This window comes from Pelodiscus sinensis, chromosome 11 (assembly GCF_049634645.1).
Source record: "Pelodiscus sinensis isolate JC-2024 chromosome 11, ASM4963464v1, whole genome shotgun sequence".
NCBI classification, from domain to species: domain Eukaryota; kingdom Metazoa; phylum Chordata; order Testudines; family Trionychidae; genus Pelodiscus; species Pelodiscus sinensis.
In genome coordinates, this window is record NC_134721.1 from 5,161,863 (window position 1) to 5,188,698 (window position 26,836).

Genomic DNA, 26,836 nt, shown 5'->3' on the forward strand with positions numbered 1-26,836 from the left:
CTGAAAATCCTCTAGATTGTCTCCAGTCGAGCATCTGAGAAGAGTGGCGCACATAATCACTAGTTACTTTAGAAAAAGTTGGCTAACATGTGGATTTCATAGAATCATAGAACTGGAAGGTACCTTGAGAGGGCGAGTCCAAATCTTTCCACATTGTCAACACTCATCCACTGTGTAGTAAAGAGCTGTGTGCGCAAAGTGAGCTGATGACCAGTTTTATTCCGGATCATGGCACCCGTCCAATAATTGCTGAAATTGCTAACTCTTGTCAATTGCGGTTTTTATGCAAGAGCGCTGTGGCTATAAAGCTGGGTTTTGCTCAGTTTTGGACACAACTCCATTCATGCTGAATTCCAAAAGAACCCAAGAAGCATAAATTAAGGAAATGTTATGCAGAACGCCAAGGTCATTTTAGTAACACATTTCTCTCCAAGCTAGATTGTCAGAGAAAGGTAGTCCCGCAGGAGGAGTGAACACATGTACCAAGAAAATTCCTGCTGCTGCATGGAAGTGTTTGGCGATGGTACAACGGTGCTTAATAGCCCAAAGTAAAGTAGTTAGGAGAAAGATTGTTCCTAATCAAACTAAGCACTCCACTTAAGAGTTGAAATTATTATTTTTTCTTTAATAGATATCCACACCATGTTAATTCATCTGTCAGCGAGCTGGTTGGGTAACTGAAAATTAGGCTAACAATTCCAAAAAAAGCAAATAAAGTTTGATATAGGTGCAAGTAAAAACAAAATATGTTGAAAGATACAGTGCCTCTTAGACTGGATTCTTTTGTGTTTAAGTCACTCCTAGCATGGGGGAGTAAATGAGAGGAACAAAAGGTAGAAAGGAGGTCTGGACTCAACATGTCTTGCTCCCCATTGAACCTGTATGCCCAGGAAAGACTTTCCAGATGACCAATCTGTAGATGAGGCTCATTTCTTTTGAAGGGGTAGAGAGAGAGACTGAGAGAAGCTGCCCTCTTCGGGTATGTATAAACTACATCCCTTTTTCGATAAAGGAATGTAAATTAGACACATTGAAATTGTAAATGAAGCTGGGATTTGAATTTCCCACGCTTCATTTACATAATGGCCGCCACAGCCTTTTTTCGAAAAGCCACTTTTTGAAAAAATAATCATGGTCAAGACAGGGATCTTTCAATAGAAATGCCCCATTTCTAAAGATCCTATAACCCTAAAAAAAATTAGATTTACAGGCTTTTTCAAAACGGGGCATTTATGTTGAAAGATCCCTATCTTGACCGCTTTTTTTTTTTTCTCTCCAAAAAGCGGCTTTTTGGGAAAAAAAAAAAAAAAAGAAAAAATCTGCAGCTGCCATTACGTAACTGAAGTGCGGGAAATTAATCCCAGCTTCATTTACAATTTCAATATGTCTAATTTACATCCCTTTTTCAAAAAAGGGATATAGTTTAGACATACCCTTCCACAGCTAAAGGTCCCGCTGAGCAGAAATCCTGCTGCATTAAATCTAGAGATAGTCAGAAAAATGAGCCAGGGAGCCCAGTTCAGAGAAGTATATGGATCTACAGGAGAACCTCAGAATTACAAACACCTCTGAAATGGAGGCTGTTGATATCTCTGAACATAGTTATGGCTGCTCTTTCAAAAGTTTACAGCTGAACTTTGATTTAATACAGCGTCGAAAGGTTACTGTGCAGAAGAAAAATGCTGCTTTTAACCGTCTTAATGTAAATGAAACAATAACAGAAACAGTTTTGTTATCTTAGCAAATCTTTCTTTAAACTTCCCTTGTATTTTTTAAAAAGTGTCCTGTAGCACCTTAACCCTGGTATTATTTTGAAATAACAAGTGGACTGCTTGTTTCTTTAACAGTAGTTAACAAACAAGTGGAGTGCCCACACTACCAAGTCCGTTATTTCGAAATAACTAGCTGGTTATTTTGAAACAATAACTCCTGCTTTCCATGAGGAATAACACTTATTTCAAAATAGTTTTTTTGAAATAGTGGTAGTGTGGATGCACCACTGTTGCTCTCTTGAAATAACTACTCCTCAGAATCATTCAGAATAATTACTTCCCTCTGCTTCCTGGAGCTCTAAGTTGACATAACGCATCCACATTGACAGAGCCTGCCTTGAATTAATTTTGAGGCTTCCCTGTAGTGTGGACACGCTAGTTTGAAATAGTTATTTTGGGAGTTATTTCGAAATACGTTATTTTGAAATAATTTCCTAGTATAGCCCTTAGGGTACATCTACACAGCAACATTATTTCACAATAACTAGCCTTATTTCAAAATAACTTAGTCCACATCTACACAGCAGGCAATTATTTTGAAATAATGTAGAAATACTGTCAAGCTGGAGGATTCCTTACTCCAACTCCCGGAACCCTTATTGTCTGAGAAGTAAGGGAAGTCAGAGGAAGAGTGCTCTGTTTTGAAATAAGTGCTGTGTAGATGACCCCAGTTTCGAACTAAGCTATTTTGAAATAAGCTACGCAATTGATGTATCTCAATTTGCGTGGCTTATTTCGAGTTAAGCCCTGCTGTGTAGACGCATCCTTAGAGACTAACAAATATATATTTATATATATAGCATCTTGAGCTTTTATGGGCAAAACCTGCTAATCTGAGGAAGTGGGTTTTGCCCACAAAAGGTCATTACAGAGACTAATTTATGTAGTTAGTCTCTAAGGTGCTAGAGGACTACTCATTTTTTTTTAAACTTACAGACTAACATGATACTGTTGAAGAATTACTATGTGGTTTCTAGGATTCATACCAGCAGCAATTAGAAATGTTATAAGCATCAACAATGGTGTGACGGCGCGTTGGGGGTCCCCCGTCTCCTGCACCCCGAAATGGCATGAACAGACTGCACCAGTCGGTGGAATAGAGGAAGTTTATTGCCTCTCCGGGATATAGCACAGCACAGATGGAATCTGGTCACAGAGCTGGGCTAGGATGCCTCAGGCCCCCTTGAGATGGGGGAGACTGGGCCCCTAAACTCCAGCCCCTTCCCTAGGCTGTCTCCTCCATGCTCCCAGGCAGCCAGCCACTAACTAACCCTCTTCCAGCCCTACCCCCCCCAGCCAGGGCAGCATTCCACCTTCCTTTGTTCCTCTCCATGGGGGGTGTCTGGCCACTGGTTTGCATAGTGACTCATCCTGTTTTGCTGGGTCGTGGTACCCACGGCAGCCAGTGGGGGTTACCCCAGAGCCAGCAGCATAGAAACCAGCCAGGTACCCCCACTACGTCACAAATGGTCAATGGTTAACTGACCATTCCAACTACTGACAGGTACCAAGTAGATATAAAAAGGAATATAGTTATTATTGAAAAATGATCTACTATAAACACTGCAATGTGTTTTGTACAGCAACTAGCACAAACCTGACTGAGTCCTTTGGGTGTTACCACAATATACATGTGAAATGTTACTCCGAATAAGAAGTCAAACATTATTACAATCATTCACAAGTCTGAGGCATATGAACAAACACATTCACAACCCGAGGAGAGGGGAAAACTACCACAAGTGCTGATTTGCATTTGTGTAAGATTCATATTTAAAACTTCATTTCCAAAATATCTGAAAATGATTTAAAAATGCCTAAAGTAAATACCACTATTCTCTGCTCTTCAAATTATCAGTCAAAGGGAAATGTTTCTGTAAGTGCCATCAAACAGCTGTTTTATATCTTAATGAAGGGATTGAGTTGTTATTGGTACTTTCAGAAAAATATATTTTACTGATAACTACAATGTAAATATTTATGACTTAGTTATACAACCAAGGAAAAATATTTTAGAAATATCTTAATCAGTTATTACTCTACCTGCTAGAAGCATAACTAATTTCATCAAGCACTGTGGGTATTAAATGGAAATCAGCATGCCGAAAGCAATACAGAAATAGTCTATATATCTAATATCTTACCCAAAAAGAATGATTTAACTATTCCTCCTACCCTCCCCCCCAACATTTTTTATTACCAATGTGTTGAAATAGAAATAGTCTGCTAGTATTCACACAGTTTATGGTGTTTTCCTGTGGATACTTGTTCTAGATTTTAAATGAGTCCATTATTCAACTGTGCAGTTTTCAGAATATATTACATACAAATGTTCCTGCTATTAATTTCATAGAAGCACCATCTTTTAAGTGCGCCTCGGAGAATACTAATGAAAGACAAGGTTTACATTTATAAAATTGGAGTAGAGCACTTGAAATTCTAAGCCCTGTTCCCACAAACACTTATTCATATGTTTAACTTTGCTCATGTCTGAAGTTCCATTGTATTAAGTGGCACTCAATGTAAGAGGCCATGATTTCACTAAATGGAAGATGGGCACTGCTGCAATCAATCTTCTGGAGTTCAATTTAGTGAGTCTAGTTGAGACCCGCTAAATCGAACTCAGAGGGCATCCCCATCAGCAGCCGGTACTCCTGCTTCTGCAAGGAGTAAGGGAGTGTTTTCCCCTATCGGCCTCCCACTGTGGGGACGGCAGGGAAACTCGAAACAAGGTAAGTCAACTCCACCTATGTAATTAACATAGTTGTAGTTGCGTATCTTGATTCAATGTTCTTCTTTAATTAGACCAGGTCTGAGTTAAGTTACATATATGCCTGCAAATTGGCAGGATCAGGGCTCTGATGGTAAGACTTATGCTTATCCAGTCCCCAGTTTAGAAAAGTACTAGAGCATGTGCGGGAAAACATTTAAGCAAGCTAGGACTTAACATTAAGTACATTTTTAAGACCCCCTCCGAAGTCAAAATTGAGCTTAACTATTTTCCTGAAGAAGGTTGGAATCCTGAATTAGCACTCCAATCAGAACAGAAACAGAACATGTGGTCAACCAAAAACAGTCTACTCACCTTTGGGAAAAATACTCACGACAACCTGATCATGCAGAAATTGATTTATTCTTTTGCCAATAAATAATGTATCTGAAGATGTGGAACACTGATCATAGGCTGTTCCTCAGATTAGAAAAGAAGAGTGAAATTCAACCCAGCTCTGATGACATTAAAATGACAATTAACTCCTCGTTCCTGGGTGAAATGAGACCAGAAAAATGTACATTTTAACAAGATTGTGTTTCTTTAAAATACAGATTTGATTGAAGTAGAAAGAGATTATTAAGGCATTGTTAATTTACCCTCTTACCCATGGAAAAATATTTTCCATCAAATCGTCTCATATTGAGAATAGAATTGGCCCTCCTTCCACCTGTTCCATGTTCTTTCTCTCTCCAGTGGTTCATCCCTTTCAGAGAAATAAATCTATAAAGAGATAAAAGAAAATGAAACAAAATTAATTGTATTTGAGAGAGAAAAATCTATTTGTCACTATTTTTCGTTCTAGTTCACCGCACACTAGTTGAAGACAATCCATTCAATAAGACTATGGGATGCATTAATTCTAGAAGAAATCTTACCCCAGGAGACAAACTTGGCCCAGTGTTTGCAGAAAAAGGTCATTTAAATAGCCACACTCCAATAAAACTTTTCCAATTACATTATTCATTAAATATCCGTATATATGTAATCCACATGATTAATTGTGTATGTGTAATGTACAAGATTAAGAGCCCCAGTGGATTAATTGTCATTGGAAAAGCAATTTGTACTCCTCAGCCACACATTTGTATTAATCTTTTATGCTCACAAAGGAAGGGCAGAATAGTCTCTGATACAAAACATCACAAGCATGGAATATGAAACATCATTGGGAAATTTCCCCCACCCATTACGCTGCAGGTTTTGCCCTGACATCCTTACAAAGGCAAAATTCCCATTGGCTCCAATGATGTCTGTCAAAATTAGGGTTGAGTCAGGAGTTGAAAAGGGCATTGGGCTCCGTTCTGAGCATGATAGCTCCCAGTCCAGCAAAGCAATTTAGTGTCTGATTAACTTTTGTCTGCTCCAGTGATTGAAGTTAAGCGTGGGCTTAAGTGGCCATCGCCTTGCAGCAGAGGTGACTAGTCAGGGGAATTCCAGGAGGGGCACCAGCTAGCAACCCTGGGGAAGGGCTGGAACAACCCTCGCTCTGCCTCAAGCCCCGCCTCTCCCCACTCTTGCTCCGCCCCCACCTCGCCTCTTCCTCCAGCCAAGGCAGCACGGGAGATGAGTGACTATAAAGAGCATGGATTGTGTATGTGTATATGCGTGTATGTGCTTGGATTTATTGCTAGAAGATACTCCGTACTCTAGAGATACTTTAATTAATCCATTCTGCCTCTCAATTTCTGCATACAGCCCCAGCAAGAAGAAAAAAAAAATCAGCTGAGGGTACCCTATCCCTTGAATTGCCAAAACCCAAGTATTGGACAAAGTTAAAAAGAGGTACTATGTTAGGGCTGCTCAAACGATTTGTAATAAAACTTAATGATAAAGCCCAGATTTTTGAATAAAGGGTTGGGTGTTGTTTTGTTTTGATTTTGGTGGAAACTGTCTGCTTTCCTTGAAATTTTCCACTTTTTACTAGAAAACCAAAACTGGGAAAAAAAAAAAAAAAAAGACCGAAAACTTGAGTTTTGGCAACTGCAAACTTCAGATTTTTTTTTTGGGGGGGGGAAGGATAAAAGGTCAAAAATGTTGCTGGGGGAAGACAGAAAACATTTTAACTAGTTCTAGAAATAACATCATTGCCAGTATCAGAGGGGTAGCTGTGTCAGTCTGAATCTGCAAAAGCGGCGAGATGAGTCCTGTGGCACCTTATAGACTAACGGAAGTGTTGGAGCATAAGCTTTCGTGGGCACAGACCCAATTCGTCAGATGCATCTGATGAAGTGGGTCTTTGCCCACAAAAGCTTATGCTCCAACACTTCCGTTAGACTATAAGGTGCCACAGGACTCCTCGCGGCTTTTCCATCATTGACAGGTGACTGTATAATCATTACTTCTTGTTCTGCACGTTCTCTGGCGTAGACCCCCCTTTACCCTCTTCCAAAGAACGTGGGGGCAGATGGGTAACCAAAAAGATATCAGACAATTATGTGCTGGGTATATACAGTTCTATATGTGCACAGCCGTATCCTTTCCTTGTAGATATGGTGAGTTTTCCACAAGAGTCCACAACACAGACACTGGATTCCTGCTCTTTTCTCCCAGTTCCTTTTCATTCCACTTTGGTCTCCTCTTCTCCGATTGCTGTGATTTACTCCTCTTCATACGGTGGGCAGAGATGTTGAACATAAGCAAAACAAAAAAACCTTTCTGCTGCCCCAGGCACTGACTGATCCCTGCCCCAATAATTTCTTTGGGTACCAAACCGAATCTCTGATTCACACTTTGTAGATACTAAGTTAATTGAATTCCATAGGGTATTATGTGTAGACCTGGATGTGTTAAGTGTTTCTTTACACATCCCTCTCTGGATAGCCTTGATGTTTGGTGATATTAGCTATTGTCCACTTCAGCAAAACAAGAATCTCCTACACCCATGAAATGAAGAACATCTTGCCTTTTCCCCTTTCATTTCAAGAGCTTTCCACTCAGTGCTTAGTTTCTCTCACCTGATGCTGAGAGTACATTTCAATTACCTATACTTTCCCCGCTCTCAGTTTGTTGCCTTGACCCAGAGGATATTAAAAAAAAAATTAACCAGACAATGATGTGTAAGAAAATTCCATATTGCTGCAATTTTACCTTCTCTGCAAAAATGGGACTCGGGAATGGATGGAACCCAGAATGACTCCTTTTTTCAAAAAATCCCTTACTTTACATCTAAATGGCATATCCACCGGCTCCGAAAATGATTGTAAGGAAATCATTTCTTTAAGTACGGAGTGATAAAGAATAACTTGAATAAAACGGCCATTGTTGGTGAGGATTAAGATCAGACTGATGCTTCAAAAGAATACTTGGGGGACTGCATGGATGGGCAAACACCATGAATGAATACATGAAGAGACTCCATCGAGGGCATTATTAGCTGGCCCATTCACTGAATGGCAGCTGATAAGATTTTCAATAAGGGAGGCTCTGCTAGTAGTATAATGGTCTGTAATCTAAACATAATTAAAAGTGTTAACAATTTTGTAGCCTTTATCTGAACACATTTTTCCCACATGCTTTAAGTGACCGGGTCATAATCGAAAGACAAGCGGCTCTCTTGTTTTACACTATTAGGCTGGTGAGTTGTAACTCCTTTCTGTGCTCAAAGGTCAATGTACCCCGGGCAACAGCTCTTGTCAGTATCTTCCACAAATCCAGGATGCACTAAAACAAACACAGATGGATTACATGTCGCCGATTAGCTAGGCATTTCTTGGCCTCTCCTCAGATGCCAAGAACATAATTAAAGACCATTTGAGTGTGAGTTGCGATAATACATGCATATTATTCAGCAATTATGCTGTCAGCTACCTTTATTAAATTCGGTACTGTAAATTGCTTTGGAGTCTGTGCTGGATGGTTCTGGTATATTTGTGACCTAGCCGTCTGCAATTAAGCGTTCGGTGAAAAAGTTTTAAAGGTTAAATACACTTAGCCAACATTTATTATACAACTGTCATTTGCAAGGAGTGTATTGATACGGCAAAATAAAAGAAGGGCCAAATTTTGCATTCACTCATGGGGCAAATACTCCCTGGGCAGATTTTTCAGAAGAGCTCAGATAAATTTTGGAAAGACATATCTCACCCCTCCTGCTGACACCAATAGTCAAGATTTTTTGTTTTGCTGAGCTGCTTGGAAGATCTAGCCTGAAGACAGCTGATATAAAGCACTCCAGTAAGCTGCGTATTTCACTGACATAAAATTTAGTGATGGAAATGGGTGTTCATGTCAGATTACCCAAAGCACCATTTCAATCAGGGCTACTCAACTTTGGAAGCCCCAGGGGCCACAGTGATATTCACAGCACATGCCGAGGGCCACAACTTAAGCGTGGTTACATAAACGTGCAAATATATGCAAATAGCTTCTTTCACACTGACGGGCATGAATACAAAGATTAAGGCAAGACTACACAACACGCAGGCCCCATTTAAGTCAGTTCTGCTGATATTAATAAAATGCAATATTTACCCGATTTCCACTCATACAACAGGGCTGCGTCTAGATTGGCATGATTTTCCGGAAATGCTTTTAACGGAAAAGTTTTCCATTAAAAGCATTTTCGGAACAGAGCGTCTAGATTGGCACAAACGCTTTTCTGCAAAAGCACTTTTTGCAGAAAAGCGTCCTTGCCAATCTAGACGTGCTTTTCTGCAAAAAAGCCCCAATCGCCATTTTCGCGATTGGGGCTTTTTTGCGGAAAACAAATCTGAGCTGTCTACACTGGCTCTTTTGCGCAAAACTTTTGCACAAAAGGACTTTTACCCGAACGGGAGCAGCACAGTATTTCCACAAGAACACTGACAATCTTACATGAGATCGTCAGTGCATTTGTGGAAATTCAAGCGGCCAGTGTAGACAGCTGGCAAGTTTTTCCGGAAAAGTGGCTGATTTTCCAGAAAAACTGGCCAGTCTAGACACAGCCCAGCACTTTTCATGAGCAATGACAATCCAGGAATTCAACTACTAAAATGCACATCAGCAGAAGACCATTCTATTGACGTGCCATTGTGAAGTGTGTTCCCACTGCAAGCCAAATTCAAAGGATCCACCCATGGGCTGCATGTTGAGTCCCATGTCAACCCAAACAGCACTGCGGGCCGCAAACAAACGTGTTGAGCAGCCCTGAACTTCACGTAGGGCCTGACTGCACTGGAAACATTCGTGCATGCTACTCTCATTGACTTCAAGTCCCTGGCTGATATCCATGGGAGTTAGGAAGACATACCACAGGGCCAAATTTGGGATGCCGCGTAAGAACAGAAAGGACTGATTCTGTAGGCAACGGGACTACTCCTGCGAGTACAGATAGAGCAGCTTCCAGTCATGACTAGAGTTGCCAGGTGTCCGGTATTGAACCAAACAGTCCGGTATTTGGATTTTGTGTCCGGTAAACAAATTGAGAAAATGTCCGGTATTTTCTAACTAAGGAAGATTTCTGCTTTTCCTGGGTCCGGCTCGATGCCCAATGGAAGTCCGCTTGGGACACATGGCAATTGAAGGGGCCGTGACTGCATTTTGCCCCGCCCTCCCGAATCACCCCCCAGGTCTCCCTGGTTATTCCCCAGTACTTTTTTTTTCCCTGGACAAATTTTTAATCAAAATTTTGTCTGGTATTTTTTTTTAAACCATCTGGCAATCCTAGCCACAACTCAAACAAAACGCCCCTTGTCTCTGCACTTCAGGATTGTACATTACTGCACAATTTACTGTCTGTTCTTAAGATACTAACATTTCAGTGTTTATGGTTGAGAAATTATTCTATCGTATGCATGAGGTGAATCGCAGGACACTCGAGACCCTAAGGGATCCATCAATGTCCTTTAATGGTGTGAAGACTAAGCTCACACATGTGCCGTTTGCACTGCACTTGGCCCAGCTCTGTTTCACCCACTTAGCTAGGTTACGAAAGATTTATCACTGGTTTCTGATGCTTACCAACCCACTGAGCTAGGCCACAATCAACAGCAAAGCAAAACTCACTCCACTCATGCTGAGACGCATATAGTGCTTGTCAACCCTGCTTTAGGATTGCTGAAAAGATAATTATTAGCTCCCTTTCATTTGCAAAAATTTTGCATGAGGCAGGACAATTGAATGTACCATCAAACAATCAAAATAATTCACACATTCGTGTCATGCTGTAAAATTTACCTTCCAAATTCTGAGGTTTGCACATTTCCCAGACCCCGTTAATAATCTTTAAACTGCTCTGTCTTTAAAAAAACATGTGAGTACAAGTGACTCCTTTCCTTGTAAATCTGCTTCACGGATTAGAAGTGATACATACATTAGGTGCAAGAAAAATGCAGCCATGAAAGGCACAAGGGAAGAATTCCGGTGGCCTGCAAGAGATGAATTTCCAAGATGATGGTGGAGGGAGAGTCCCTTTTGATGTTCATATTTAAAAAAAAAAACAGAAGCAGAAATAGAAATGATTCTGCTTCCCAACACAGCAAAAGCCAAAGGCTTTCCACTTGTCTGCGGCCGTGTCCTGACTTTGCCTTGTTAAACTGTCCATATAGGGGCACAGAATCACAACAGCAGCTGTCACCCCATCCCAGCTCCTGGTGCATCTAGGGAAAAGTGGGTGGGGCTATCACAGCCTGATACTCTAGTAATCCCCAGCCACCTCAGTGGCCACTTGGGGCCAGAGCCAGCAGCTCTATCTTGGAGCAGCCTTTGGGTTGCACTAATGTGCACTGGGATGACCAGCCTGGATAGAGCATGATTTCTTTGCTACCCCCTTCTGAACAGTCTTGAGCCCTGCTGGGCTGTAACTAAGGCACTGGACATAGTGCACGATTGAGAATGATACACTGTATCAACTTACAACACACAATGCTGATGACAGCTGCAATTTTGTACATTGGTCCAAGTGATAAATGCAGGATCCAGAGCCAAACATCCTCCAAGTCTAGGTGTATCGGGCTTCTGACTCTTTGACTATGTCTAGACTGCATCCTTCTGTCAGCAGAGGGATGCAAATCAGGCATGTCGAAATTGCTAATGAATTGCTTATAGCAATTTCGACGTGCCTAATCTACCTCTCTCTGTCAACTGAGAGGTGTAGTCTAGACACACCCTTTGAGAAGAAGCGACCAGTTTAGATGGTTACATCCACATTTGATTCTGGATTTCCCCAAAGTTGGGATTTTCAGTTTAAATATAGGCTCATATTTAAGCATTATGGAGCACTAAGAAGCCTATGCCGAAAAACATCATAGGAAAGAGACACTATAAAAATTACAATTAGCTCTAATATCACAACACCACTTTTTTCTTAAAAGGGCATAAGTAATTGTAGTCCAAAGCAGAGCGCTCTTCGCATTCAATGTGATGTTGTTGGAATAGTTAATGACTATTTACAGAAGCTTTGTAATAATATGGCAACATTTCCGCATTTACAGATACTTAAATAAGTCTGGGGATGTTTCAAGTCTGGAATCACTTCCCAGTTATTTATTTATTCTTCAGATCAGTATTTTACCAGCAGCCTTTCTGGAAGTGAAGTAGCATCAAGCACTGGAATACTACCCTGGAAAGATAGCTTATCAGAAAAGTGGGTCATAAAACTAAAAATGCTTTTCCACCTTCTTAGAGCGACATGTTTAACTCCTGAGTGAGGAGGCGGTTTCAGCGTGGTAGTGTGGGGCATGCAAATCGGGATCAGGTCCCGGCTCCTAGTACAGACCGTGAAACCTTCTGCACGGGACTTTGAGCATCATTTTCACTGTGTCTCTGTGACTTAGAAGCCCAAGTCTCATTTTCAAAAGTGACTTAGACACACATTTTAAAAGGTTGTCAGTAGGCTAGAGAGGCAGATAAGCATCGAGCCACTTTTTCAAAAGCATCTAATTCCCTTTAGTGAAAATCCCACCAGATGGTTATACAGATACCTGTGCTCCCTGCCACATACATATAAAACAATGAATGTTGCGTTTGTGTCTTCCAGTTTTCCTCTGCTACATCGTTCTCTTTAAATGCATCAGAAAGAATGTTGCTATATCCTGTGGATCCATCTTTTGTAAGAACATAAAAACATCTAGACTGGCTCAGACCAAAGGTCCATCTAGCCCAGTGTCCTGTCTGCCCACAGTGGCCAAAACCAGGTGTCCCAAAGGGAATTATCAAGCGATCCCTCCCCTGATGGCCATTTGCAGCCCCTGTCAAAGGCTTGGGACATCATTCCTATCTATGCTGCCTAATAAGTATTGATGGACCTATGTTCCATGCATTTATCTAGTTCTTTTTTGAACCCCGTTAAAGTCCTGATCTTCACAACATCCTCTGGCAAGGAGTTCCACAGGTTGACTGTGTGTTGCGTGAAGAAAAACTTCCTTTTGTTTGTTTTAAATCTGCTACTTATTCATTTTATTTGGTGACCCCTAGTTCTTGTGTTACAAGAACAAGTAAATCACTTTTTCTTACTCACTTTCTCCACACCGGGCATGATTGTATAGACCTCGATCACATCCCCCCTTCATCTCTTCTTTTCTAAGCTGAAAAGTCACAGTCTTTATAAGTCACATTAGATTACACTACATTTCTGCCTTTCCTTCTTCTGACTGCCTTATCGACGTCCATTCCCCATGCCCTGCTTTATCTACTTTTGTCATGTCACCTGCCTTCTGACCTGTTTCTTGGAGGGAAGGTCTTTTCCCATCATGCTTTGCCCTGCATATAAGTCTAGTAGGCCTTGTGTAGTGAGGTGGAGTGGCTGCCTACTGACCCGGAGGGGAAGAGCCCCTCCTGAGCCCTCTTGGGCAGAACCTGGCCCCAACCAATCACCTGACCGGAAGTCGGGGGTGTGGCTAGCATTATAAAAAGGCAGTCCAGGAGCTCAGCCAGGCCCTGTTCTCCTGAGCAGGGAGGCTGCTGAGGGCTTACAGGAGGCTGAGGATTGGCCTGGACCACCGGGACCCCAGACAGAGTTCGACCTAGAGAAACAACAAACCCTGCCAGGGGTTTTGACCCCCAAACCCCCACAGGACTGGCTGGGGAGCCGGGTACGTGCCGAGGGTGAGAATGGAAGAAGCCTAGGGATTCTAGAACCGGAACTAGAGCCAGCACCAGCGTGTTGCAGTCAGGATCCCCGCTGACCCAGCAGCAGACTGATCCGCTGCTATTAGGGCTCTGGGCTGGGACCCAGTGGAGCGGGTGGGCCCATGGGAGCTGCAGGGAGGTGCCTGCAGGCAGAGGCAGCGTGTGGAGCTGAGGGAGGGACATGTCGCCCCTTCCAGGGAGTCCCCTGAGGTAAGTACTGCCCAGAGCCCTCACCCCCGCTGCAGGGAGGGACAGTGGTCCAAGACTACCCCAGAAGTGGCTGGTGCCTCTGGCCTAGGGGCTGCCAGTGACTTCCTTGACCCCTGTGACAAACTCGCAGCCTTAGTTACCCTTTAGAATCACCACAACCCAGGGCAATTGTCTCCCTTACCCCACCCCTTCCAGCGGGCCTGAGAATACCACCCTAAAACGTGCCAGTGTGCTCTTGTTCCAGGTAAAACGGGGCACAAATCTGCCCTTCGGAAACAGCCAATATCCTCTCTGCTTCCCCCAGCAAGCCGCCTCAGCATTGCGAAGCTGCCCCACCACCACAGCTGGGAAGGCCAGACTGACATAGGAGCCACCCCACTGGCTCTGCTCCATTCTCCTCCCTCCCTCGGGACAAGGGCCATGTCAGGGATATGCGAGGCAAAGGGCAGAATCGCTGATTTCCCAGTTATTCTACTGCCTCGTGCCAGCTTCCCTTGTGTCCAAAGGCGGCTGACAGCTGCTTTGCACCCCCCTCACGTGGATTTTTGCCAGATGTAGCTCGGCTTTGCCTGAGGACCTGCACCTCAGTCCCCACCCCCATCGGTTTATTTCTCTCCCTTCTCTTGTGATGTCTGCAGGGCACTTGTCCACATCCATCCTGCCTCCCACTCGGTCCGTCTCCTCTGACGCTTCCTGCCTGTGCTCAGGTCGTTATGAGGCAACACGCTTCCAAAAACCATGGCAAACTGGTACCAGCCCAGCCCAGCATTCGACCAGTGCCTCGATCTTCAGATCCTTCCGCTCTCCTCAGAAAAGGCTGCCTTCTGTGCCCAAAGCCAGGTGGCTTTGGCATCTGCGCAGATGTCCATGCCTCTTGGACCGAACACCTTCTCCAGACCTGGATCCAAATATGCAGGGATAAAAGCTTGCTGTGATGCCTATCGGGCCACCTAGACAGTTGGAACTTATTTAGCAAGGATTTGATGAAGAAACAGAAGTTCTTGCTCGCCTGTGGAAGGTCATGGCACAAGAACAAAGCACGCTGTTTCGCTGGGTTTCCTTTCCCCAAAGGAAAAAGGATGGAAATGAAGTTTAGGTAATGCTTGGGCATTGTACGTACATTTGATGAGAGGACAATTGGTATCTGGGCTCTTTCAAAAAGGCAATTTCTGCTTTAACCTATAAATCACTGGCGAGGTAGCGAACGGTCATCTATTAATGTGGCTTTTGCAAATGAATGCTTCATGTGTGCTTCCCGGAGGTGTAATTCTATCTGTCCTGAATGTTCCATACAGATTGCATACCTCCGTGATTATGTATTTGTCTCCACGAGGCTGCCAAATGCATACAGCGCAGCATATGCAAGCTGACCTCTCGCCGAGGCTATAGAATTGTTTGTGCTAATCCGCTCTCAGAGTTAGCATGCCCAGCAATTGTGCTTCCGAGAAAGATCTTGCCACGCTAAATATGCCAATTGGGCAAAGTGTTGACATTGTCCTAGGATCTACCTCCTTGTAGAGAGGACATTTTGACCTATCTGGCATAAATGTACGTGTGCAACTGGCAACGTGTTTTAAGACTGTACTCAGTTGGAAATGGCAGTAGATAGGTCCCTATATTATATTCTGATAATTGTCATTATACCTGGTATTTTGTAATTATGTGATTATTTAATTTGGGATAAATAAAGATCTCAGGTGTGAGGTGAGTGCAGTTTAATTCCAGATGAGGAGAATGTAAATAAGGAAATGTTATTTACTCCTTCTTATAACGTAAGAACTAGGGGACACCAAATGAAAATAGGCTGCAGGTTTAAAACAAACAAAAAGAAGTATTTCTTCACGCAATGCACAGTTAACTTGTGGAACTCCTTGCCAGAGGATGTGGTGAAGGCCAAGATTATAACCAGGTTCAAAAAAGAGCTAGATAATTCATGGAGGATAGGTCCATTAATGGCTATTAGCCAGGATGGGCAGGGATGGTGTCCCTAGACTCTGTTTGCCAGAAGCTGTGAGTGGGCGACAAAGGATCCATCACAGTTCTGTTCATTTGCCCTGGGGCATCTGGTATTTGTCACTGTCAGCAAGCAGAACACTGGGCTAGATGGACCTTTGGTCTGACCCAGTCTGGCCATTCTTATGTAGATGCTAAATAGGCTACATTATATATCACAGCAGCACTGAAAGCTGCTGATCACATAGTCCTAACTTGTTGTCACTTACAATATCCTTCAAGATAAAAAGGCCAATCTTGCAAATCTTTCCTCCCATAGGTTGACCCATTGAATCCAATGGGACTAATCTCATGATCAAGGACTTACAGGATCAAGCTGTGATTCTTTTTCCAAAAGAGCCTGACAAAACAGATTCCAAAGCAACAGAAGGGAACCATCCTGCCTAGATTACATTTTACTTATGAGCAAGAGTAATACCGTCCTTATTGCAAACATGCCCAACTGACTGTCATATGCAAAGGCTTCATGTACAACTGGGACTGGAGTTCTAGAGAAGAAATCTGGTGGGTAGGTCTAGCCAGGCACTTGTTTCACATTCATCATCCTTTCTGCACGTGTGTTTGTCCCATTAACATTCTCGCCCTGGCTGCCTGCTTGCTCCCTATAGCATTTGAGTTTGAGAGCTTTTATTATATTTATCCTCACATTTTAACCTGCCTGCTCACTCTAGCATGGATTTAAAAGTAGCCATTCTCCTACAAACGAATTTCACGAGCCAGTTACAGAGAGAGCCTGTATCTTCCAATTTGACACTGTTACCCTGGGCTTGAACAAAGACATTAACTGGTTGGCACATTACAAATCCAATTTCTCCTGCCAGTAACATCTGCATTTCCACATCAAACACTATGTATGGGACACGTCCAGCCCACTTAATTAGCCTCATTATCATGGGTCCTACAATTGACGGATGCTTGTTCTACTGTTATATATCTCTTGGTTTCTGTTATTTCCACACCAATTCACCTGAGGAAGTGGGTTGTGGCCATGAAAGCTCGTGATTCTAGATATTTTGGTTAGTCTCTAAGGTGCCACAGGACCACTGGTCATTTTTGAAGTTACAGACTAACATGGCCACCCCTTAGAGATTTTTTCACATCAGCCCTGAGAGGTAGGGAAGTGCTACCCGCATTACCCAACAATGCATGACTATGAGCTGTTCTTTCCCCAAGCAAATTAAGGTGAAAATCTGGCTGCTCTACGCCTTCCTTTGTGCAGATGAGGGGACAGAGTTTCAGGTAACATTTTCAAAAATGGCTTACGAGCCTGTGGCCCTTACATCTTGCCTCAGTATGTGGAGGGGAGGGCTGAGCACTCCACAGGGCCGCCAAGGAGCAGCAATGTTTTTATTTGCAAACTGAGCCTAACTTTCGAAAACAACGTGAGATGCACGTACCTGGTCATGACCTTGGCCAATGAGGACAGAATTGAAGATCTCCACAGCCAAGAACTTTAGCCTCTATAGTTGAAGTAGCCACACTTATGACTCCTCTGACACCCTATCACAACTTTCGGCAGTTCAAGAGCAGGGGTGTGCCTGCGGTGGGGCTCCAGCCCTACAGGAAGTGGCTGCTGGGGTTCCAGTCCTGCAGCATGGTGGTGGGGCTAGAGGTTTCAGGCCTGCTAGGGGGTATCTTGTGGCTGCAGCTCCACAGGGGCCATCTGCCAGGGCTTCCACAGGAGTAAGGCTGAAGCTCTGACCCCCAGCAAGCTTGTTCTATGGGGTTGAAGCCCTGAGAGTCTCCTCCCCATGGAGGCGAAGCTAGAATTTTGCCGGGGTTTGCTGGCCTCACTTGGTCTCATGGTGTTGTCAGGCCCCCTCCTTGAATTGCCATCTCCCACCAACATAACGCCAGTATAGACAGCGCTTAGGTCATGGTGACTTGCCTTGCTCTGCGGGTGGAAGGTTACTCCTCAGCAACGCAAGTTTCATTGACTTCAGCGGTAGTATAGATCTGCTGTGGGTGCAGGGGACTGTTCTAGATGATGGCTGAAAGTCCCTTCCAGTGCTATGATTCTATGACACTGACAAGTTTTGGACTCAGGACTTTGACGGGCCCGTCTCTAGGGGACAAAAATAGCCAACGTTATAAAGGAAGGGAGACGGAGGGCAAAGAACACGCGGGAAGCAGAAAAGACCTTTGACGTCACCCAAAAAAGCCCTTGCAAGTGAGAACTGGATTCAAGGAGCCATTCCCATGCCCAAAATCATAATTATGCGCTTATGCTTCTTCAGCACTAACGTGCACGTTCACACTGTGGTCCAGAACCAGGCCCCCTGCTCTGAGCAGCAGCTGTTTCTGACCCGTTCCCTGAACAAACGTAACCAGCTGTTACAGCAATGACTGAGGTTTGGTTACTTCTGCGAGCCAGCGGGAAGGCTCAGCTAATGCAGCGTGTGGTGCCGAGGGCTCCTCACTGCATCGGAATATGGTGTCTCTTGACACCGTAATTAGCGTGTGTAAACTACACCTACTCATTTCCTCAACTTCCCACTGATTTCAGTCCGAATACCCCTCTTCCCACCTTGTAACTGAATGAAAGGTCAGGCAACACCTGAACAAGACAGCCAGAAAGGCTCAAATGAGCAAGGCTACCAACTCCCGCGAGTTATCCGATAACCGCTTTACTAGAGCCTACACGACTGGATCCTTTTTATGCTGTGCCTGTTCTCATGTCATTAATGCTCAATTAGGCCCCTTTCCTGCTGCCATTGACTTCGCGCAGAGCAGGTTTGGGACCTGGATTGGGGGGACTTCTGTTTATAAGCCGGGTGGCAGTTTTGCTGGCCGCGACCGGTTTCCTCACGGCAGATAGATCTTTGCTTGCTTTTTGGACTCGCGGCTGGTTGCTTGAGATGTACAGGGTGCCAGAGCCCACTGCAGCCCAAGTCCTGCCACTCATCTCTCACCCTGACCCAGCACCGTGGGAACGGTGATAGTCACATCAGTGGGTGCAGGCCGGAGCCTAGGACCACACAGCACCCCAGCCACAGCACCCTCTTCAGGACACTGCCCTCCAGCAGTGCCCACTACAAGAGTCTCTCCCCTTCCTGGGGTTGTCAGCAGTCCTTCGCCTAGCGCCTGCCACCATGGCCAACTGCAGCCTGAATCTAGCCCCGCGCTTCAGGGGCGGCTGCACAACACTGGCGGCTTGATGACGTGCCAAGGGGAAGGTGGAACCAGGTCCACCCACTACTCTGTCCTGCCCTCCTCTTTTGCCTCCCTGGGTGTTTCCCCTCTGACCCTTAGCACCCTCCTGGCCCTTGTAGCAAGGCCACAGCCTGGCAGGTATCAGGCTAGAGCCTCCTGCTCTAGCCCCCCTGAACTTGCCCAGCACAGCTCCCCCAAAGGTGCTTCCCCAGGAGCCAGGCCCTGCACCTTCCCTGGTCAGGGCCTTACTGCCTACTCTCTGCTGAGCAGCTCCTTTTATACAGGGTTGCTCCAGCAAGTGCTCCCTGATTGGTTACTTAAAAGCCTCTCCCTCATTGGCCAGGGCTCTGCACAGGCTCCCTCCAGCCTGCATTAACCTCTCCCGGCCAGTGTGGGGCAGTCACCCCACCACACACCCCAATATGCTGTTAGTTTTCTTGGCTACAAGTGCACACTGTTGACTCCTATCCAGCTTCTCACCCACTGTAACCCCCAGGTCCTCTTCTGCAGAACTGCTGCTTAGCCATTCAGTCCCCAGCCTGTAACAATGCTTGGGATTCTTCCGTCCCAAGTGCAGGACTCGGCCCCTGTCCTTGTTGAACCTCATCAGGTTTCTTTTGGCCCGATCCTCCAATTTGTCCAGGTCACAATGGACCCTATCCCTGTCCTCCAGCATATCTACCTCTCCCCCTAGCTTAGTGTCATCTGCAAACTTGCGGAGGGAGCAATCCATCCCCTCATCCGGGGATGAATTATTGAGACAAGAAAGCCTGAGGTGGAGTCATTTGCCTATGAGGAGAAACTGAGGCAGACCTACCTCTCACACCACAGCCTGTTGTAGGGAGATGCTCCAGGAAGGCTCTCTTCCTGCAGCTTGTGCAGACTATTATGAAAAAGACAATGCCTAGCAGCTTGGGACGATGCTCCAGGACCAAGAATGGGAAACAGTGGTTGTATATCTGTATGGAGGAGTCTGACAGGGGCTCTGCCCTGCACTGGCCCCACAAGGCTTAAAGGCAGGCGAGGGAGGCTGAGTGGTAGATGGTTACAGGTGGGGCTGCAGCTAATTAAGCTGAGGGGCAGGCAGCCACAGGTGGAACTGCAGCTCATTAGGGCACGGCTGCCCCTGACGATAGGGCAGCCGCTGGCCGGAGAAGGGGAGTCTGCCTTAAGGAGCCTGAGGGGGAAAGCTGGCTTCCGAGAGGGCTGCGCAGCTAGTACGCAGAGGGGCCTTGCTGTGTGGGGCAGGCTCAAGGCCTGGAGGGGCTGAGCTCCTCTTTCCCCTCCACGGCCAATGATGAAGATGGCCGAGCCAGGCTGCGGTTTGCCTCTGGAGTGAGAGGCCAGACTGAGCACTGCAGTGGGCCTCGGAGGCCAGTGACAAGACGGGGGGTTGCTGCTCCCCCTGCACAGGGGAGGGCAATAGCACCGGGGCTCTGCCTGAGGGCTGTGCCCCAAGGCGGACACCCTGGATGGGGACTGGTGTGGGTTTAGACAGGGAGCGGCATAGAAGCAGCGGGGAGACACTGCTAGGAGAGGGAGCCCTGGCAGGGGGTTGATAGAGCTAGTTCCCAGCACGGCCAGCAGGAGGCGCTGAGGGGTGAGTTCCTGTACAAATAGCAAAGTGGATAATGGCATTAAAAAATGGCTTTTTAAGAGACATGCCTACGAAGGCAAGTGTGCCGTGCCGGTTTTGCTGTCCCCTTAATGAGGTACTGGTTCAAAGCTGACTTAATTGCACTACATTGGAGTGCATCGAGAACTTACCTTCACACCCCTCAAAATAAGTCTCACGACATCTGAGTGGGATCCCTGGTGTACACATGGGGAAGGGCACATGCTGAGTTCATGGCAGAGTCTAGATTAGAGTTGGGCAGCTCCCGACACATAGTTCTGCGCTCGGGATGACTAGACCACATCTCTCACTCAACCTGATACCTTCAACGCCCAACAGCCTTGACTGGTGAGGCCTCTGTATCCTGCCTTTCTTCGCATGAGAGCACGAATCCTTGACAAAGTTCATCCAAACACTTAGGGTACGTCTAGACGGCGGTGCTATTTCGGGATACTTCCGCTATCCCAAAATAGCTATTCTGTGTCTTTTTAAACAAGCCCATTATTTTGAAATAGCTTTCGAAATAACAGGCTTGTTATTCCAGCGTCCCCGTAAATCTTGCCCTATCCCTGTGTAGACAGTGCCAAATTTTGAGCTATGGGCGCAGTGGAGATGCACCCTTAGGTTGTCCTGAATAGAGCAAGCATGATGAACAAGCTGCTACTGTAGCTTTGGGGGTAGAAAAAGCAAGAGAAGTGGCATATAGAAGTTCACTAGAGAGCTGAAAAAATAATGGACTCTTTGGTTTGTTGACAATTAAAAAAAATTGGATCACACAAAACATGTAGTTGACTCAACACAGAACAGTGTGTTTAGCTTCCAAGCTTTGGTCCCTCTTATTTAAAAAAAAAAAAAAAAAAAAAGGTACTTTCAAAACAAAGTGACTTTAACTCAGAAAGTTGAGTGTTTTGTTTCAAAAATGTCAGAACAAAGCAGAGGGCTTTTTTTAAACCGTTGCAATTCGCTAAAATTGGTGAAATACATCAGCATGAATCTTTGCATTTTTCTCCAAAAAAACCCAGACACCCCACAGTTGAAAAGTTTCCCCCAGGTCTAGTTGATAGTCACAAGCCTTCTCTAGGTTTCACGTTTAGGGGACAGCTCCCTGGAGATCTTTTCTCCTCTTTACGTACAGGCTGGAAGGATGATTTGCAAAATATCGTACAGTTTGCATCTGGATTACAGTTTGTTCCCCTCCCCCTCCCCACACTCTCAATCCAGAAATGCAATTAACAAGCAAAAATCAGACATTTATATTGGCACCGAGAGGCCTGTGGCCAGAATTCGGTAATATGAAAAATGACGTGTGGAATTTACGCGAGGGCATGAGCAACTCCTGCTGGAACCGTAAAAAAATGTCCATGTCATTCCATTGTTACAGCAGATCCAGGGCAGGAAAGATACGAGGGGTAGTCTGGGGAAACAGAGTGAGGATCAAGAAGACAGAGGGAGAGGATGGGTGGGGACTGGCTTGGCAAAGCTTTTAAAAATACTACCGTTGACAAGCTAAGTGTCTGCAGCTTTTCCCTTGTCTCTTACTATTTGTCTGACTTATCCATTCTTGGCTCTTTGGGGCAGAGCCTCCTCTGGTCCAAATCAGTGAAGTCCCACAGAATTTGGAGCTCTATTCAACCATTAACTTTTGTGTGAGTGTTTCAGGGCATAGCTGAAGGGATAATAGTGTTTGGCTCCTAACAAAAAGTGAGCCGGTAGGAAGGGTAGATTATGGCCACTGTACGCACGCTTCAGATCTGGCACTAAAGGCATCACTTCATTTCTCCCCTTTGTGGAAAGCGTGTAGAAGAGAACTGGGAAACTGGTTCAAAATATTTTTAGCTCTGTGGGCTGTGTTAGATTGGGAATACTGATTAAATAACTCAGTTCCTAGGCAACCTGCCAATCTGGCCAGGGAAGTGAAAGCAAAATACGTTAATGTTAGAATGTGAACGTTTGACAGGTCAAGATTGACCTCCAGTGAATAAACTTGGATTCATGGGGCCAGAGCTTCCACTGGTGTAAATTGGCATAGCGGTGTGGAGGAGAGAGTCTGGCCCAATAATCGGCAGAGGAGATGGTTATAGATTAAAATCTCCTCTCTTCCGAGAGGACAGACAATAGTTCACCAAACTGGGATCGTATTTTCTTTAGCTCGCTTGAGACTCAGTAATAGCAACCAGCATTTTTGTGCTGCAACCAAACAAAAAATGTTTGTGATGCAAAACTGCTTTCCCAATTTAAAAAAAGAAAAGAAAAGAAAGAGTTCATGGACTATGCTGATTGCTGCTCTTTCTGCCTGAAAATTCACAGTGGGAAATAGAAACTAAGGGCAGACCTGCTGTAGCTAGTTAGCTGGGACCTATTTGGATAGCTAAGGAATGAATCATACCAACGACACCGCTAAGTAAGCCGATCGTTCATCAAAACGAATCCGCTCACAGACACCACAAGAACAGTTATCTCATTGCCAGACACCACATTTCCCCCCGTATCGTCTGTCTGTCCTCCAGCCAGTCCTCACAGTCTCCCTATCTTCATTTTAGCCTTCTCTGTATTTCTTCCTCTGTTTGAAACCTTATTCTTTGCTGTCGTCTAGGTAGCAGGGATGAAAAAGAGGAGGAGCAAGTGGCCAGAAAGAAACAATGTTGAAGTGATTATTTTAAAGAAGTTACTAGTTGTTTGAAAAGGGCGTAGCAAGCTGTTCTGCTCATTTTTGGCAACACTGGTTTCTCTGAGGCTACGTCCATGCGGCGGAGCTGTTTCGGGATACCTCCGGTGGTATCCCGAAATAGCTATTCCGCGTCTTAGGGGCAAGCGTGTTATATCGAAATGTAATGGGCTTGCTAGTCCAACTTCTCTGTAAACCTCATTGCAAGAGGGTTAAGGGATGTTTCAGAATAGCACCTTATTTCGAAATTTGGTGCTGTGTAGGCAGTGCCAAATTTTGAAATAAGCTAGTTCAAAATAAGCTACTTCGAAATCACCTTGAAATAAACTGCACTAATTGCGTTGTACAAATTGAGTAGCTTATTTCGAGGTAAGGATGCTGTGTAGTGCACCCTGAAAGCTTTACGGGGGGTAGGGGGAGAACTAACTACCACCCCCTAATTTGTTAACTGGCTTAAGGAGACCTTGTACAAGGAGAAAAATAACCAAGGAGGGAAAATGTCAGGAGTTCCTTTTGGGGAAGTTTGGGCTACTTCATTTTGAACATGTACCCCCAGGCTTATGAAAAAATTCCATGCAAAATGATTTTTTGAGGGCCAGGTCTCTACATTTTGGGGAGTCCATCTTACCTCAGGAGAGGACACAGAGCGCTGTCTGTTTTAAAGTAAAACTCTCCACCACACATCCACTTCTCCCCTTGCTGAGAGGTTGGGAGGATGAAATACACGTGACGTTATTCATGTGGACTAATCCACAACTAGAATGCAGGCAGATTCTATGATGACAACCAACGTTCTCTCAAATTTTTTTCCATCCACATGTGGAATACATTTTATTATATGCACCAAGGCATGTGTGGATGGGCACCATCGGTAGAAACTCATGCTGCCAACTGTGCGGGCTGTGCTGATCAGATGGGGGGCATTTAAATCTCTCCTGAGTGGCCGCCCAAGCACTCAACGTATGGGGCTCATTGGTGACAAGGATACTATAGTGACTCTTTCAGAAGATGGACCGAATGAAGGTGGGAGAGGGCCCTTGTAGAAAATTGTTTCTAGACTTTTGGAACATAGAGCCCAACCCTACAGTAAGTGAAGCTTTTCTGTAGGCAAAGCTGTCAGTGCCTCATCCAAAACCACCGCAGGACTGAACGTTTGAATTCAACGTGCTAAATGGTGCAAAGCAAAGGCCTAGCTTTGTTCAGGAATTCAGATAGCGCTTCCCTCCGCAGTGCAATGCTGCGTCTCACTCAAACGCAGTGGCACATGGCCCAAGGATCAGTGGAATGGGCAACATGTTACCCAGGGTTCTGGGTAGGGCTGGTGGAGCCTGTGCTGAAAACCGAGCAGGCTACATTAAAACCTACGTCTACACACGCTGTACGCGCACTGATTTCAATGTGGACGTTTCCTTCGATCAAGTTTTTTTTACTGTTTTGACTCAGTGGCAGTGAAGAGAATCAAGTCCTGCAGGTCTCTTGCGTCCCCCATTCCCTACCCAGAGACCCGGTATTGCTCAGCTGTGCATTGCAATGCCTGAGTTAGGAGCTTAAAGGCTTGTGCATTTGGAGAGTTACTGGCAAGCCAGGTATGAATTTACAGCCCTCTAGCACTGCCTTAAACCCAGGGGAAGGGGGAGAAGGAAAACTCCATAGAAGAGTAAGTCTGCTCTGTACTCAGAGTGAGTGTGGCTTGTTAGGAGAGGTGCGAGCTAGCTTTCATGGGGCTAGTTTGGGTCCTGAAGCAGGGGCGGATGAGAGTGCCGCGGGGCCCAGGGCAGCACTGCAGGGCCCCGGGCAGTGAAATTTTGCGGGGCCCCTCCTTTGACACGGTGCATGCGCGGGGCCTCGGGAAGAGCGGGGCACGGGGCAGCCGCCCCGCTCGCCCTGCCCTAAATCCGCCGCTGTCCTGGAGAGTGACTCTGCGGCACTGCACATTTCAAGGCAGGCTGAACCCTGAGTAATCATGTGCACATAGTCACAGCTCCTGTATCCAGGCTTGACCTGCTGCTCACAGAACTAGTAGGGGAAGTAGAGGTGGGTGACAACCTGGGAAGCAGTGATCATGAGATGGTAGATTTCAGGATCCTGACCAAAGGAAGAAAGGAGAGTAGCAAAATACACACCCCGGAATTCAGAAGAGCAGACTTTGACTCCCTCAGGGTATGTCTACACTACAAAGTTAATTCACACTCACAGACGTTAGTTCGAATGAACTTTGATAGGCGCTACACATACAAACCGCTAGTTCGAACTTAATTCGAACTAGCGGAGCACTTAATTCAAACTAGGTAAACCTCATTCCACGAGGACTAACGCCTAGTTCGAATTAAGTAGTTCGAATTAAGGGCTGTGTAGCCACTTAATTCGAACTAGTGGGAGGCTAGCCCTACCCAGCTTGCCCTGGTGGCCACTCTGGGCACCACCAGGGAAACTCTTCTGCCCCCCTCCCAGCCCTGGAGCCCTTGAAGGGGCACGGTCTGGCTACAGTGCCCGCGCTAGGTGCAAGCCTGCCAGCACCCAGCCAGCAGATCCTGCACCTGGCACGGCTCGAGCCAGCCACCCGATGCCCCCCAGCCCTCCGCCTCTTCCCGGGACCAGGCTGGCGGCTCCCGGGAGCCTGCCCGGGGCCGCGAGAGGTGGGCGCCTGCCTTGTCTAGTGCGGAGATCGTGGACCTCATCCCGGTTTGGGGGGAGACCTCCAACGTCCACAACCTCTGCACTAGGCACAGGAAAGTGGCCGTCTAGGGCAGGAGAGCTGCCAGCCTGGCCACCAAAGGCCACATGCAAACCCAGGAGCAGGTTTCCATGAAAATCAAGGTTGTCCAGTGAGACCCCCCGACCCTAAGCCCTGAGCTTAGAACATGAGAACATAAGAACGGCCGTACTGGGTCAGACCAAAGGTCCATCTAGCTCAGTAGCCTGTCTTCCAACAGCGGCCAACACCAGCTACCCTGGAGGGGATGGACCGAAGACAATGACCAAGCCATTTGTCTCGTGCCATCCATCTCCGGCCTTCCACAAACAGAGACCAGGGACACAGTTCCTACTCCCTGGCTAATAGCACTCCATGGACCCAACCTCCATGATTTTATCTAACTTCTCTTTAAACTCTGTTCTAGTTCTAGCCTTCACAGCCTCCTGCAGCAAGGAGTTCCACAGGTTGACTATTTGCTTTGTGAAGAAGAACTTTCTGTTATTAGTCTGAAGCCTGCTACCCATTCATTTCATTTGGTGTCCTCTAGTCCTTCTATTATGGGAACTAATGAAGAACTTTTCTTTAGGCACCCTCTCCACCCCACTCATGCTTTTATAGACCTCTATCATATCCTCCCTCAGTCTCCTCTTTTCTAAGCTGAAAAGTCCCAGTCTCTTTAGCCTCTCTTCATATGGGACCTGTTCCAAGCCCCTGATCATTTTAGTTGCCCTTTTCGGAACCCTTTCCAAGGCCAAAATATCTTTTCTGGGGTGAGGAGATCACATCTGTACACAGTACTGAAGATATGGCGTACAATAGTTTTATACTTCCCCTCCTCCTCCTCCCCCTGGCTTTCTCCTTCCAGCTCCCTGCTCCCAGGTTTCCCCCTCCCCTC

The 26,836-nt window shown here is 45.6% G+C and overlaps 1 long non-coding RNA gene across 1 annotated transcript in view; it reads right to left on the bottom strand.

Moving 5' to 3' along the window:
- Positions 1-2,804: 2,804 nt before the first annotated feature.
- Positions 2,805-26,836, bottom strand: part of LOC142830901 (uncharacterized) — a 45,721-nt gene continuing 21,689 nt past the window's right edge. The window contains exons 6-7 of the long non-coding RNA XR_012906431.1: positions 5,150-5,265; positions 2,805-5,034 (exon numbers count right to left, since the gene is read on the bottom strand). This is a non-coding gene — a long non-coding RNA (uncharacterized LOC142830901). The remainder of the gene's footprint in view (positions 5,035-5,149; positions 5,266-26,836) is intronic.